This window comes from Astyanax mexicanus, chromosome 1 (genome assembly GCF_023375975.1).
Source record: "Astyanax mexicanus isolate ESR-SI-001 chromosome 1, AstMex3_surface, whole genome shotgun sequence".
Classification (NCBI taxonomy): Eukaryota; Metazoa; Chordata; class Actinopteri; order Characiformes; family Acestrorhamphidae; genus Astyanax; species Astyanax mexicanus.
In genome coordinates, this window is record NC_064408.1 from 21,660,703 (window position 1) to 21,675,908 (window position 15,206).

The following is a 15,206-nucleotide window of genomic DNA, read 5'->3' on the forward strand; positions in this document are numbered from 1 at the left end:
TCAGGACTTGTTGCTTTGCCATAAGAACATTGATCAGTTTTCAACATCACTGTCAAAATAACACCTCAAAATTTGTCCAGCTGTGGCTGTTCCCAGGTCATCCCCTGAAGTAAAAATCTTTTTTTTTTTTTTACTTTTGTCAGGTTGGTGTTCTTCATAGTTCATAGACTGCTCCAAACTTTTAAAAGGCTCTGATGTTATAAGCTGAAAATGATCCTGGATCATGTCCAACATTAAGTTTTCAGACTTGCCCCAGTTTCCTCCCAAAACATCAAAGTTAAGCCACAGTCAGGCATGCATAAAAACTTCAAAAACCTACTCCTACTGTTATACACGCCTGGCCAGTCTTCCAGACAGGATTAAGCCTAGACTGTTCAAAATTTAGGATTATCTGTAATTAGGGGTGGACGATATGGCCCTAAAATATAATCATTATATTTCATGATATAACAGTACTCTTGGCGATAAGACAAAACACTGAAAACACACAAAAAAAAATCAAGAATACGCTACTGCAACAAAATAAAAATTTGATTTTACACAGTATTGCACACAATATGATATGGCACGTCCCTAACAGATATATATGTATATATATATATATATAAATATATATATATATAAATATATATATATATATATATATATATATATATATATATATATATATATATATATATATATATATATATATAAAATACAAGAATTTTATAAGATTTGTTACAGAAGTCAGTGATCCAGAATGTCATGATACTAATAATGCACTCCAAGTATCTTCATATTTCCAGAATTAAAATAAAATAAATGATACTGGACAGATATAATCTGTCTCTAGTAGATACATAATGGAAAATGAGAACAGTGTGATTTTTTTTTTCTTTTGCTAAAAACAGCAAAAAAGTAGTACCCTGATGTGATAATTAGGGGTGGGTGATATTTCAGGATATAATATCGTTCACGATATTCAAAAATGTTGGCAAAATTATTGCATACAACACGATATGGCACACCCCTAGCTGTAATATGTCTGAATAGTCTGAAATGTCCAAAAATGTTTAGATACCTTTTCTTCTGAAATCAAGGGTAATAGGTTGTCATTAGTTGATGGATTTAACAGGATTTAACTCTTCACTCTTTAACTCTTGATTTGGAGCTTTGCTTTATGGAATTGTCCAGTTCCAGCATTTTTATCTATAATTTGGACAGCAATGCTGGTGTTGTGCTTAATTTCACAGACCAAACTCCCTGTCGGAATCTGATCTCCCTCAAAGCAATATTTTTGTTTATTGTGAAATAATAATTATTATTCAAAAGAAACAACAAAAATTGCAGACATAACCTGTTGTGTCCATAGTGCTGTATTACGAGCACACACAAAAAAAAAGAGTCAGATTCTGGCTGATAGTCATCATTCAGCACAACACTGGTGCTGGCTGATATTCACAGCACTGAGCACATGCTTCTAGGCAAAAAGATGGGTAATGTATGTTGCATACCCAGAAATCAGATGTGTGTCTGATCTAGGACAACATTTGACATATCCACACAGCCCTGATAAAATCAGATCAGCTCAGTAATATTTTGGCTTGAATGTTTAGGCTTGGTGATGCTGTATAGTTATAATAGCTGAACTCACTAATTAGATGGGGTGTCTGCCTTATATGTCCAAAAGCATCCAGTTTCCCAGACAGGGATTAAACTGCACAGCATTTTGAATGAAGATTATAATATAAAAGGTAAAATATTTCACACTTATACTCAGTGATAAAAGTATTGCATCCGGACTGCATTTGAAAAAACAGAAGGACCAGTGAGTTTTTTTGGGTTTTCAGTCACGTGACATTGTTCAGTAGCTCCTCCATTTCCACTCACTGTTGTGTTTACGTGAATCTCTGTGGAAACGCGCACCCAAAGAGTAATTATGGTGTGTGGCTGTGGACCAATAGCTATTTTATTAAACGCAGGGTTTATGACTGAACTTAATCACTGGAAGTCTGAGAAAATTACCCATAGTACACAGAATATACAAATGTCATATTTTGTCATTGTTGCTTGGTTCAGTCTGGTGCCCCGTCTCTGTTTTACTTCAATTTTACTTTTTTAAGAAAAATCTTTTACAAGGGTATGTTTATATCATCATTAAGAGCCTCTTACTTGATATAATGTGTTTGGTTGACACTCTGATACAACAAGTTGTTTGTAATTTTGACAACAGATCAAACATATGTCTTTATTGTAAATGCTCCATGATTATTTGAAATACAGTCACTGTTTATGTTTGCTGAAACATTTATTTATTTCTGATGTGGATTGTAAATGTGCTCGCATGCTGATGTTTATTTCTCCACTGATGTTAGTTTATTTGAATTGAACCAAAAAAATAGTGTCTGTGAGGTCATGACTGGTCTCTGAATGCTGATAATGATATGCCAGTCTGTTAATGAGGAGCATGGTTGTGCTTTCTCGTAAATGAAACCAGTGCTTTCTAAGATACTATGCTGTATAACCATGCTACTTCTGAACAGCATCAAATTAATAGTTAAAAGCTAAAGACATTTTAATTTCAAGGCAGAAATGGATGTGCAGCTGCCTACAGTTTTAAAATGTGGTATCATATCAAAATCATATTTTGAATACCAGTTATACCTTTTTACATATTGAGTATAGTTCAAAAAGAGGCCATGTTGTATACTGTACAAATTAAACAATAATATATTACAGAATATGAAGTATGTGCATAGTTTTTGTGGATTTATTTGGACTGGATATTTATTGATATGTTCTCCCCATCAGCAAATTATTGCCCTTCTTGTCAGATATGGGGGAATTGGGCTTTCTGCAAGATGATTGATTGTATTAGCATTGTTTCTGTATATTTACTGCAGTTTATTTTTGTCTTCAAAAGGAACCCCTATGTGACCCTGTTTACACTGGATACTGGATCAGGATTATATCTGCAAGTGTAAACACATTAAAGACTAGGTACAAATCTAATCTGTGCCACATTTGAGCCACATGTTGTTATAGCAGTGTAAACGCATCTATCTCTTCTACACAGATCAACAAACTAGTATCTGAATTATGTCCTGATAAGATTTTACCCACATGCATTTATACTCGGTGGTCGAATGTGTCTTCACTTGCATTGAAATCCAGTTGCTGTTTGGAACAGAATATAAAAATTCACTCGTAATGCAGCAACTAGTTATTTATTTATTCAGGCGCTTCCTATTCTGTGCTAAAAATGGTGGGATAGAGAGTTTACACCGCTATACTGTGGGACAAATGTGTCTCAGATCACCTCCTGAAGTGGTTTGAGTGATTTAGATTTGTATCTGTTACATTTTTACATGAATTGTCCTTATCAAGATATAATCCTGATTCTCAGAGATGCATGAATAGACCAGCTATATCCCTAAAATGTTTAAGCCACCTTTATTTTAAAGAGTAGTAGTATTGTTAATATTGTTTACAGCTGCCTACAAAGATACTGACTTCAAGTTGGGACTCTCTGGGTCACTCAGTGGGCTCTAGTGAAGTAAGTGGTTCTTAATGCTGGTCCTGGAGTACTGTGGCCTTGCAACACAGGTTTATACTGATTTACAGCAAACTCACGAGCCCTTGCTAAAAATAAACTGAGGAGACTTGCAGCAGGACAGTATTAAAAACAAGCAGGACTGTGGTACCCCAGGACCAGGACTGAGAACCGCTGCTCAAGAGATTCTGATAAACAAGCTCCATTTTTGTACTATAATTTATGTACTCTCATTTGACCAGAAGGAACACCTTTAATGCAGGCAGGACCTTCATGATGACTGCATGATGTCCATGTAGGTCATCCTCGCATTCTGTTTTTCTTTGAAATTGAAAGCCTGGACTCTGGTGAACTGTATGTAACACTGAGCCGTTATTTGGGAGAATTGGTGAATGGTCTCTGCATGCTCACTGTGATTCTTCCCATTCACAGATGGACTAAATACCTTCCTTCATGCAACCCACCCTTGTTCCAAATCAGCAAAGAACACCTCAAGTACCTGCATCCTCTATTCTCTATTCTTTTTTTGTTTTTTTGTTTTAGGTGTTTCACTGAGCTTTCACCAAAATTGTTACTTTACTCACCCAAGGAAATCTGTGTAAAAAAAAACAACTCCTCTTTGGAATTCTGGAACCCTTCACCCTTTAGCGCTACTGGTTTTGTGTTTTTTTCTTTTTTTGCTTTATTACATATATTCCAAAGCCTTTGTTGCAGAGTTGTCTGTTTTGTGTATTTGTCTGATAAGAATTATATAAAGAAATATCTGTTTATTTTTATCATTCTCTATTTCACTCCCTGCATTTTATGTGACTTTTTCAACTGCATAATAAATTCTATACAAGGAAAATTGCACGTTTGATCTACCTTTCCTTGCATTAGGTAAGCAAATTCATAGTGAAAAAAAAAACAGTTTGTTTTATTTGTCTGCGATGCGCAAGGTCAAAGGCTGAACCTTCATTCTCAAAGTTTGTATTTCTGTTTAATGGGGGATTTGAATAAGGGTTTCATACCCGAAATGACTTCACTGACAGCTGTTATGTGCATTATGTTCTTCACTGGTTGGTAACACTGTCTGAATTAGTTTAAACTACATGTAATCTGTCTATCTGTCTGGTTAGAGATTTGAACATTAGTAGAGTTAAATCAACCCTTTCAGAACCTGCATCTGTTGTGATGGGCCTTCTGTTTTCTAATTTCTTGTGTATTCTTTTTACTTCACAAAAATTCAGACCTAATATTCCTCTGAATAGACATTTATTAGCCAAACAAACAGCAGTTTAATCCCTTCAATTGCAGTGAAAAAAAAATCTACACACTGAAGTATGGTAGCATCCCAGCTAATGTGGCAGAGTAAACACCTTTTATATATAAAATGCCAAGACATGTATATTTTTATAATCAATGTGAAGTTTCATTTAAGGCATATTGCTTAAAATCCATTCTATGCAAATACAGAGAGGTATATTTATTGTGTTTTTTAAAAAGCTATATTCAGTTTAAAATGTACTTTTTGTATTCTATACCTAATTTGAACTTATACTTTTACTGATTTTAGTAAAATTCATGTCTGCAGACCAGTATCACTCTAAATATATAGAGCCTGTCCAGTGAAGTGATGTCGGTGGCACTTACACTGAGGGAGGAACGGACACTGCAGAAGAAACTTAATCAGTCTGATAAGAAACTAAAGCTTGAGAGAAGCTTGAAAAGACCATAATCCTGAGTCACCAGGCCAAAACAGCACTGGAGCTGCTGCAAATCTGCTCCATATATTTTACTCTCAGCAGGAAAACGCTGCTCACAGAGGGGGAGCTGCTGCATAATTACTCCAAAAGACTCTCAGCTGTTTCTGCAAAACAAGGTGGACATAACAAATACTAATATGTAGAGTTTAAATACTATTTTACCAGTATGTAATATTAACAGTACATTTCTATTTAAAAAAACAAAATACAAAAAAAAAGATTTGATAAATTTAGCAAAATGACAGTAAATGAAAAAACACTGGCTGTATTCCAAGAGCTGGATTAGTCTTAAACCCAGACTAAGAAAGATGTTTCAGTGCTAAATCAGCATCACTTTAATTAATCACAGGAGATTGTGATTAATGCCAACCTAGGGGGGCTTTAATCAGTGCAAATTGTTTTTATTTTACCCCAAATACAAGAAAGTTTATCACTTTAAGGTCAACACAAAATTATGGCTTTTTAACATGTCCTTTAAAATACTCCGCTTTTTATAATGTGATTTCTCAAAATGTCTCAATTTGTTTTCAGTTGATGTATAAAAAACATGACCAAAAATTATTAAACAGAAAACATGGGGACAGGCCAAAAAGCAGTGTGTAAGACTGGTGAAGGAGAAAATGCCAAGATACATTAAAACTGTGATTTAAAAACCAGGGTTGTTCCAACAAATATTGATTTTTGAGCTCTTAACCCTTTGAACCCTAGACTGTTTTGGTGTGTTTTTCCTCGTTTTTTTTTTTTCAGTTCCTCTTTCAGGTCTTATAACAGTAATTATATCAGACAGTCACATGCCCTGAGCTCTTTTTCTCCAGAAGCCATACGGCTGCTCAAAAATCGAATCATTTAAAATGTAAAAGGAAGCAGAATTGTTAAATTTTCCTGGAACTGGCCATGTTTTGGTCAAAATTTTACCAAGCGCCTGTTTTTTTTTTTTTTGTTTGTTTTTTTACTTATATTTGAATGTATAGACTTTAAACATATTCACACCTAAGATACCTTTTTAAAAATGGTTAGATTAGAGTATATATAAGTTAAAAGCATAAGGATATTGATGATAGTTCATTAAATGGTTTATTACTTTGACAAAATACATAGAGACCATCAGGCAGAGTTATTAGTAAAAAAAGTGTGCAAGTTAAATAAAAGCTATATAAAGTAGTTCCATACCTGCTGGTAGTTTTCCACTTTTTCTGTCGACACTTTTGAGTCATTTACTGATATTATTTAGTTTGAAACATCATATAAATATGTTTAAAGCACTAAAGGTAAATAATATTGTCCTCACTTTTTAGGTGATTTCTCAATAGGTTTCTTGTAAATGCTTTACCACACTGGGATGGTTATTGCTAGTTCCGCCCTTTCTAACCATATATGGATTATATTTATGTGTGAAGGGATTTCTGAGTTATCAAGCTGAGAACACAAGGTGCGATTTTGGATGGAAAATCCGTCCGTAGGGTTCTAAGGGTTAAAACGTTATGAATATGAACTTGTTTTCTTTGCATTATTTGAGGTCTGAAAGCTCTGCATCTTTTTGTTATTTCAGTCATTTCTCATTTTCTGCAATTAAAAGCTCTAAATTATAATATATTTATTTGGAATTTGTGATGATTGTTGTTTGTAGTTTATAGAATAAAACAACAATGTTCATTTTACTCAAATATATACCAATAAATAGCAAAATCAGAGAAACTGATTCAGAAACTGAAGTGGTCTTCTAATATTTTTTTGTCTTTTTGGGGCCGTAAATGTATAAAGTTTATTTTCCCCAGTATTTAATTTAAAAATCCAGGTGGTTGAGATATAACACCCTCATTTTATTTTGTTTTTATTAGCTTCCAGCTACACCACTCTCTGCTGGAATGTGTATAATGAGGGCTTTCTCACTAAGCAACAGACAAAGCCACCAGAAATCAGGAAAGAAAGAAGGAAGGAAAGAATCCAGTCTTCTTTATTTTGCGCTGTGGAGCTGTCTGTGCCGTGCTGGGTGAGAACACTCTGAATCTCTGGCAGGGTTTTGATTTACTGGGGACTGGAGGAAGCTCTGTATAGGGGTGTAGTGGTACAGAATGCACAGCTGTAGAATGTGAATCAGAGCTGTGTGTGAGTTAATAAAACGTTGCACAGCGTGTGCATCGTACAGCCGACAGTAAGCAGAGGTGATTAACTGTGAAACGCATCAACACAGTGCTTCTCAATGCACTTAATTAAGTCAAAAATTAATGTTTGCTGGGATTTTACAGTAGGTGGTCCATACGGCTGCAGATGGTGCGTACTGACCATTTTACCGCTCCGATTATTCCATGCAGTCCTCGTGTTATCCCGTCTGCATGAGTCTGAACATGGCCAGGCTGCAGAGAAGGCCAGGAGCAGATGGTGTTGTCAGTTCTGTCTCTTTACCGTGTCATAGCTGGCCGGCCAGCAGGAGAACCCACCATATGCAGCGAGCTTTCACCTGACCACACGCTTCTGATGACTCACTGTTATTATAACAATGCAGCCTGTTGTTGCCCTGTTGCTTTACATCATTAAAAAAGACACAGATTCATTTTTTCTACAGCATAGAGAACCATTCTAATAAAAGAAAAATCATACAGCAATACTTTAGCATTTTATAATGGAGATATTTTAAGGTTAAGAGTTTTGATCACCAATATATTCATGGTCTTTAAAGAGCCACTAAACCCTAAAACATATTTTTTACATTAATAGCTGAAATGTGTTCCTTTAAAGAAGAACTCTAAAGAAGAGTTAGTGTAAAACTAACTCTGGTCTAAAACTTTTACATGTAGTAAAACATGATAAAAAAGTACTTACTTTTGATGAATAGCACACCTCCGTTCTCCTACAGCTTTCCGAGATCCAGGAATTTTAACAGTTTGTCCAAACACCCTTCAGACTGGGTGACACGGGGCAAAATTTGCCCCGATAAATCCCTTTTTCCACTGTTATCCAGCTCAAAGTAGCTCCACACTTCCTTCCTAGAATCCGGAGAGCCCGGGCATTTAAAATGAAGCATTAATAACTTAAAAAGTGCACAAGAAGCTTATTAAAACCACTGTTTACAACCCATAACGCTTGCTTCAGCTCTGAGCGTCGCCATTACTCCTGGCACCGGCTGCTACACTTTGCGGACTCTACATAGACTCTGCATAGCATAGCAGCTGGCACCAAGAGTAATAAAGCTACTTTGAGCTTGCATAACGGTGGAAAAAGCGATTTATCGGGGCAAATTATGCCCCGCGTCACCCAGTCTGAAGGGTGTTTGGACAAACTGTTAAAATTTCTGGATCTCGGAATGCTGTTGAAGAACGGAGGTGTGCTATTCATCAAAGGTAAGTACTTTTCCTCATGTTTTATTACACCAAAAGTTTATTTTACACCTTTAGGTAATGAAATGCACCAGTCCTGCTTTTATAAAAAATATATATTAACATTTCCTAACCTTTAAAGACGCTTTTATTGTGGTAATTTCCACCTCTGCAGCACTCTCACAGGTTCAGCTGTGCTATAGGTGTGGGTCACAATATGCCAATTAGTCAGTCAATAATACCGCCCCCCCCCCCCCCCCCCCCTGTTGATGTCCAACCATCTGCATCTCACCCCTATCAGAAGCACACTGAATCAGCTCTCCTTCCCTCCTGCCCTTCCTCTAAACCCATACATCACCCAACGCCCCTCCAAACTACTCCTCCCATATTTTAAGGCTTTTTTAAATTTGAGCAGAGGGTGCAGTCAGCAAAAATCAAGGGGTTTAGTGCCCCTTTAAATTCTATAAATCTATATTGATGGTTCCACTTTAATTCATGCCCTGAATGGGTAGCCAGTCAGAATTAAGTGCAACGATTCAGCTCCCATACAGTACATCAACTAACAGACACCTGTTATAACTAACATTACATTAGCAAGATGGTGAAAGATTGTGGTGTTACGAACCCTGGTCATATGTTGTTCCTTGAGTGCCCTGTGTGTGTTTAGTTTTTAGTTGCAGAACCATGATTGGCCACTAGGGGCACCCTCTATAAAAGGACAAGAGGAAACCTGACCTGAGAGAGATGTTCAGGGCTCCTCCTCTTTGCTGACCTGAAACAACTTCCTGCTCAGACCAACCTGGCATCTCCATTTTGTATTCTGTGTGTTGTTTTAGTTTTTGTGACAATTTACATTTTTCTTTGGGTAAAGTAGGGGTTGAGTACCATTTTTTTGCCACCTTTTTCTCGTGTTTTGGTGACTGGGAGGTCCAGTTAGTTGTCTTTGTTTGTTAGTTGGTTTATTTGTTACTTTGGCATATGCTTACTCCTGAAGTCATATTCCCTTATTTTTATCAATTATTTTAATCATCTTGAGGGTCTGGGGAGAGAGCCCACTCTTATTTTCTGTTACAGCCTGACCCTAGACCGGGTCGAAACAGTGGGTAGATGTGAATATACCACTTACATTTCGGCAAATACAATATTTTAAAATTCAATACGCATTATAAAATTTAAACTGAATCTAGTGTGAACAGATCTATAGTAGAACTCGGACACAGAGACAACCAGTGACCTATAGAACAGTAAGAAACTGGTCATCATAAAGCTGAAGAATCACAGAGAGAATGCTTTCAGGCTACACATGACTTTTTAAACCACATGATAAGGAAAGTCATCAGCAATTACATCTTCCACTACAGATTACATCAGTTTCTGTGTGTACACTGTTTTATGCTTAAAGACTATCCCATGCAATGCACTAAAATCTCTCCTGAAACAGAATACTGAAGTCTTCCAGGCAGGGAACAAGGAGGACTTGAGAAGGGTACAGAGTTAAACCGTGGGCCAAACTGGAGATTAGAAATGCTAAAAAAAAAAAAGGGAGAGAGAGATCATTTTTTTTACTTAACTAGGAAAATCAGATTTTAGCTGCAGTACGCAGGAGGCTGGAATTTCCTACTGGTGTCACAAACTATTTTAAATTCTGAGCTGAGACTACTGTGCTGCTGTTTGCCTTGCTAACCATTGCTACAGTGTTAAAGCCCCACTAGGTAGGATTTCCTTGATTTTGATCTTTTTAAAGAAGTAAAATTACAGTTTAAAACTCACTGCAGCGCTGCATTGAGGTGTAATAGGAGGAATAGCAGTTCTCTCATGTCTGTGCCAGAGCTCCTCTGAGCTCAAACCAGACTCTGTAAGTTTTCCGAGGCAGCCGCAACCAACGCTCACTTGCGAGAACTGCGACCTGCTTTCCGATATTTAGTTCTAACAGTTCTACAAGGACTACTGGTTCATTCTTTACAAACTAACATACAGACACTCTGGCAGAAGCTGGAAAGAGACCGAATATGTCTGTGAAAGCCAGAAAACGAGAAAGAGAAACTAATCCGCCTGAAACATTTATTACACTCTACAACTGTAGGGGGAGCCCACGAGCACAAAATCTCAATCCTACCTAGTGGAGCTTTAAGCGTGATTAGCATCACTAAAACAGTGCTAGCCCTGCTCTGCCCTTGCACAATTAGCACTGCCCCCTGCTGTTAGCATCATCACCATACCATTAGACTTTTACATGTTTTTATTTTAATGTTATTATTACAATTAAATATACTCACTTATTTATCTCTTTTATTTATTGCATAGTTATCGTGAACAAGATTTTTTTTAAAAGTCGATTGGATTGGATTTGAGTTGTGTAGATGCCCGAATGACATCACATGCTTTAACCAATGAAGCCCCAGCTCAGTGGAGACCAACAGTAAACAGACATAATTAAACCAAACCATTTTATTGTTAAATAACCTTCTTCTGCTCCATTTTCGTCTACACTCTCTGTTTTCTTCACAGACGTTCACTTCCATACAACACCAGCAAGAACAAATCACAGTCTCTCACACCTCCACCTGAGCTGTCCGGCAACTCTTCACCTGCTTTCACCACTGACCAGGTGAAGAAGCAATTGAGAAAAGTCCAGTAGGGCAAAGTCACAGGACCAGATGTCCAAGGCACTAGTGCTAGCCAAGTGCTAGCTTGTATTGAGCCAACTGTTAGCTCAAAATTCTTGTCATTAAAACTAAAACATTGTGGTTAACTTCCGAAAGATAACACATTACAATGGGTCTAAAATTAGAATGTACATCAATTATTGATCACATCAAGCATTATATCACGGCCACCTCCTTGTTTCTACACCCATTATTCATTGTTCCAGCTCCACTTAGCATGTGTAGTACTTCTTTTTCTCTGCACACTTTATGGTTTGTGTGGCACAGTGGATAACACCACTAAGTGGGGTTTACTTTCCCGGTCTGGGTGTTAATACTGCTCTACACCAATAAGAGTCCTTGGGCAAGACTCCGAACACACCTCTGTTATAGGAAAAATCTCGTAATTTGCTCTGGATGAATTATTATTCATCCATCCATCCATCTGATGGTGGCGGTGGTGGTGGTGCAAGATCTCAGTGTGAAATTAATACTATGGTCCTTCCTGCCACCTGAGAGTCACTTTCATGGCCTACTTGCTGCCATGAGAGGCTTAACCTACCATTGCATATTTTATTTAAGATTTGTTATTAGCCTCCTGTCAATCACTGCTTTTACTGTGACTGCAGTGGTTCCATCCCATTGTATTGACTGACTGACGGACGACGCTAAACAGCTGACAGGCCTTATTTATTATGCTAAAGGACCTGTCAAATCTGGCTGGCGTGTCTAAGCATAGCATAGTCTTAAGGGACACAGTGCCTTTAGAAAAGTACTTGTCCCTTCATGTCTGTCTCTATTAATGCATAATGGACCAAATAATGCTTTCCCAACTCTTACGTTTTAATCAAACTTTAAACAATGTGCAATATCTGTCTCAACAATCCCAAGTGCGACTCAAACCCTAACACAAGAATGTAAAAAACTAATATCCCTAAATCAAACATTAATTAGAACTTAACAGAGATCATAGATCATAAATATTATTATGATCATAACATACACTCAAGGAATGTGCTGAAGTCTTCACCCTGGTGCCCATGTTGAATTTTGAGTCACTGCAGCCGAGCCACTCAAAGCTGATTTGAGACTGCCCCTTTGATCTGGGACTCGGGCTGGTTCATCAGATGCTGACGGCATTTAGGGAAGGTTATGTAAGAGGCTCTAGCTTACAAAGCCTGGTGCAGCCTTCAAGTTCTGCTCATTTCACTGCCTTATGTGGAGGCACATGGAGAAATCTAAAGCATGACATGTGAGCTGCAATATTCAGCAATGTTTTTAATTTCAGATTCAAAAGTAGAAGAATTTAGTAACTCCAAAAACCCTTATTTGTTCACATGATCTGCATTTTCTACAAGATTGCTTTCAGTTTGGTCGCTTCATTAAGATCTAAAATGTGTTACTAAAGGCCACACCCTTTAAAAAGTGTTATTTAACGTTCCTTCAGTACAGGCAATATAAAACAAAAATGACCAAAAAAAAAAAAAACATTTGAATGATAAGATAGTTTGGCGTTTCAAATGTTTTTTTGATTTCTACAGCAATACTGCTGCTGTTCAACATAAAGAAGACCATAGCAACAGTTAAGCATGGTGATGGTAGTGTGATGGTGTGGTGATTTTTTGCAGCTTCAGAGCCTTGACATTTACATTTGAGGTATTTAGTAGACGCCCTTATCAAGAGCGACTTACAACAGTGCTTCGATGTTACTTTAAATATCCAAAGCTAGTTTGTAGACTAGGATCAAGAGATACACAGAGCATGATCATGTTTAGAACCCTAGGAACCTTTTTTTTTTTTGGATTAGTTTAGGAACTCTTTGAAAAGATGGGTCTTCAGTCGATATTTGAAGACCGTGAGTGACTCTGCTGTTCTGACAACCAGTGGAAGTTCATTCCACCACCTTGGTGCCAGCACAGAGAAGAGTCGGGATGTTTGTTTTCTGTGGGTCTTGAGGGATGGAGGTTCGAGCCGAGCCGTACTGGAAGCTCTAATTTAAATATAAAATTGACAATTTATACAAGCATACATTTATACATAATTCAAGGAACCACAAACAAAATATCATATTGTAGGAAAATATCCAGTAGATCCAGTAATCATATGTAGCTAAAACTTACTTGGGTTATGCAACAACACAACTATCAGGGTTCATACACATTTAAATACATAAATTTCAATGATTTTTTTTCATGATTTTTCCATGCCTTCAAGAAAATTGAGAAATGGCTGAAATAACAAAAAAGATGCAATTCAATTCAATTTTATTTATATAGCGCTTTTTACAAGAAAGGTTGTCTCAAAGCAGCTTTACACAGAACAACAGGTCCACGCCTCTTATGAGCAGCACCACAGAGATGCCAATTTTTATGGTGACACAGTGGCAATAAAAAAACTCCCTTTATGAACAAGAAACCTTGGAAGGAACCAAGACTCAAAAAAGATGCAGAGCTTTCAGACCTCAAATAATGCAAAGAAAACAAGTTCATATTCATAAAGTTTTCAAAGTGTTCAATATTTGGTGGAATAATCCTGGTTCTTAATCAAAGTTTTCATGCATCTTGGCATGTTCTCCTCCACCAGTCTTACACACTGCTTTTGTACAAATTTAAGCCACTCCTGGTACGAAAATTCAAGCAGTTCATCTTGGTTTGATGGCTTGTGATCATCCATCTTCCTCTTAATTATATTTCAGAGATTTTCAATTTGGTCAAATCAAAGAAACTCATCATTTTAAAGTGGTCTCTTATTTTTTATTCCAGAGCTGTAGATACACAATCAAGCATATTATTAAATAACCACGGTCAGATAAATTGATAACTGTTACATGCTATACTGGTAATCTATACTCTTCTAAATTTATTTTAGAATCAAAGGTAAGTAAAATTAGTTTATCCTGCTCCTGTTGGAGTAACAGTCTTGGTTATAAAACGTTGCTGTGAGGATTTTATTGCATTCATTAAAACTTTCCAACTCATCCCAAAAGTATTGGATAAATCACTATCCATCATTCCAGAGAACAGAGTTCCACTTCTCCACAGTTCACTGTTGGGTGGCTTCATACCTCTCTAGCCCACACCTGGCTTGTTTTAAGGAGTCCTATTCTATTGGCAAAACTTTTTGTACAGGAACTAGATGAGCTGTGTCAGAAATAGGTGCAAATATTTATTTGCTAAACTCTCAAATTGTCACAAATTTGTAAGATTGTAAAATTTGTCACAGCAAAGTAAGATTACAGCCTGCTGTTCAGTTCATTCAGGCTACTCATACTCCTATTTTTGTTGTTTGTTGAGGTCTTGCTAATATTAGACAATATTGTCCTATTAAGGCTCTAGTGTGGTGGTAAATTAAATTTCATATATTGTGGCCTTATGCCTAGAATCTGCTGTCAGTGTCCTGTGATATGCTGGTAGGTGTTCATGCAGTTCAGCATTTTTTTCTTCTTCTTCTTCCTAGAAAGCAATCAATACTGAGCTGGGCTGGATCCACCCTCACTCATGGAAAATTTGCTTACTGCAGCCTTCCAGGGGAATTAGATATCCATACATTAGACAGTAAGGACACTGTAGTTAAGGAGAGGTCTTGCATCAAGGACAATTCTAGCATGAAGGATCTGATTTACTGAGGGTTTACATGTGTTGAAACATATACAAGCTCATACAAGCTTAAATACAGCTTATATACAGGCAATACAAGAATTTTTAGTGGACTATGAAAAACCAGGGTTATTCCACCAAATATTGATTTCTGAACTCTTAAAACTTTATGAATATGAACTATCTTTGCATTATTTAAAGTCTGAAAGCTCTGCATCTGTTTTGCTTCATTTTACTCAAACATATAACTATAAATAGCAAAATCAGAGAAACTGATACAGAATCTGAACTAAACATATAAACTAGCTAAAGAAGCCACTCTGTTCTTGACAATTCCAGCCAGACAAGACTGATCATGATCATATTCCTGG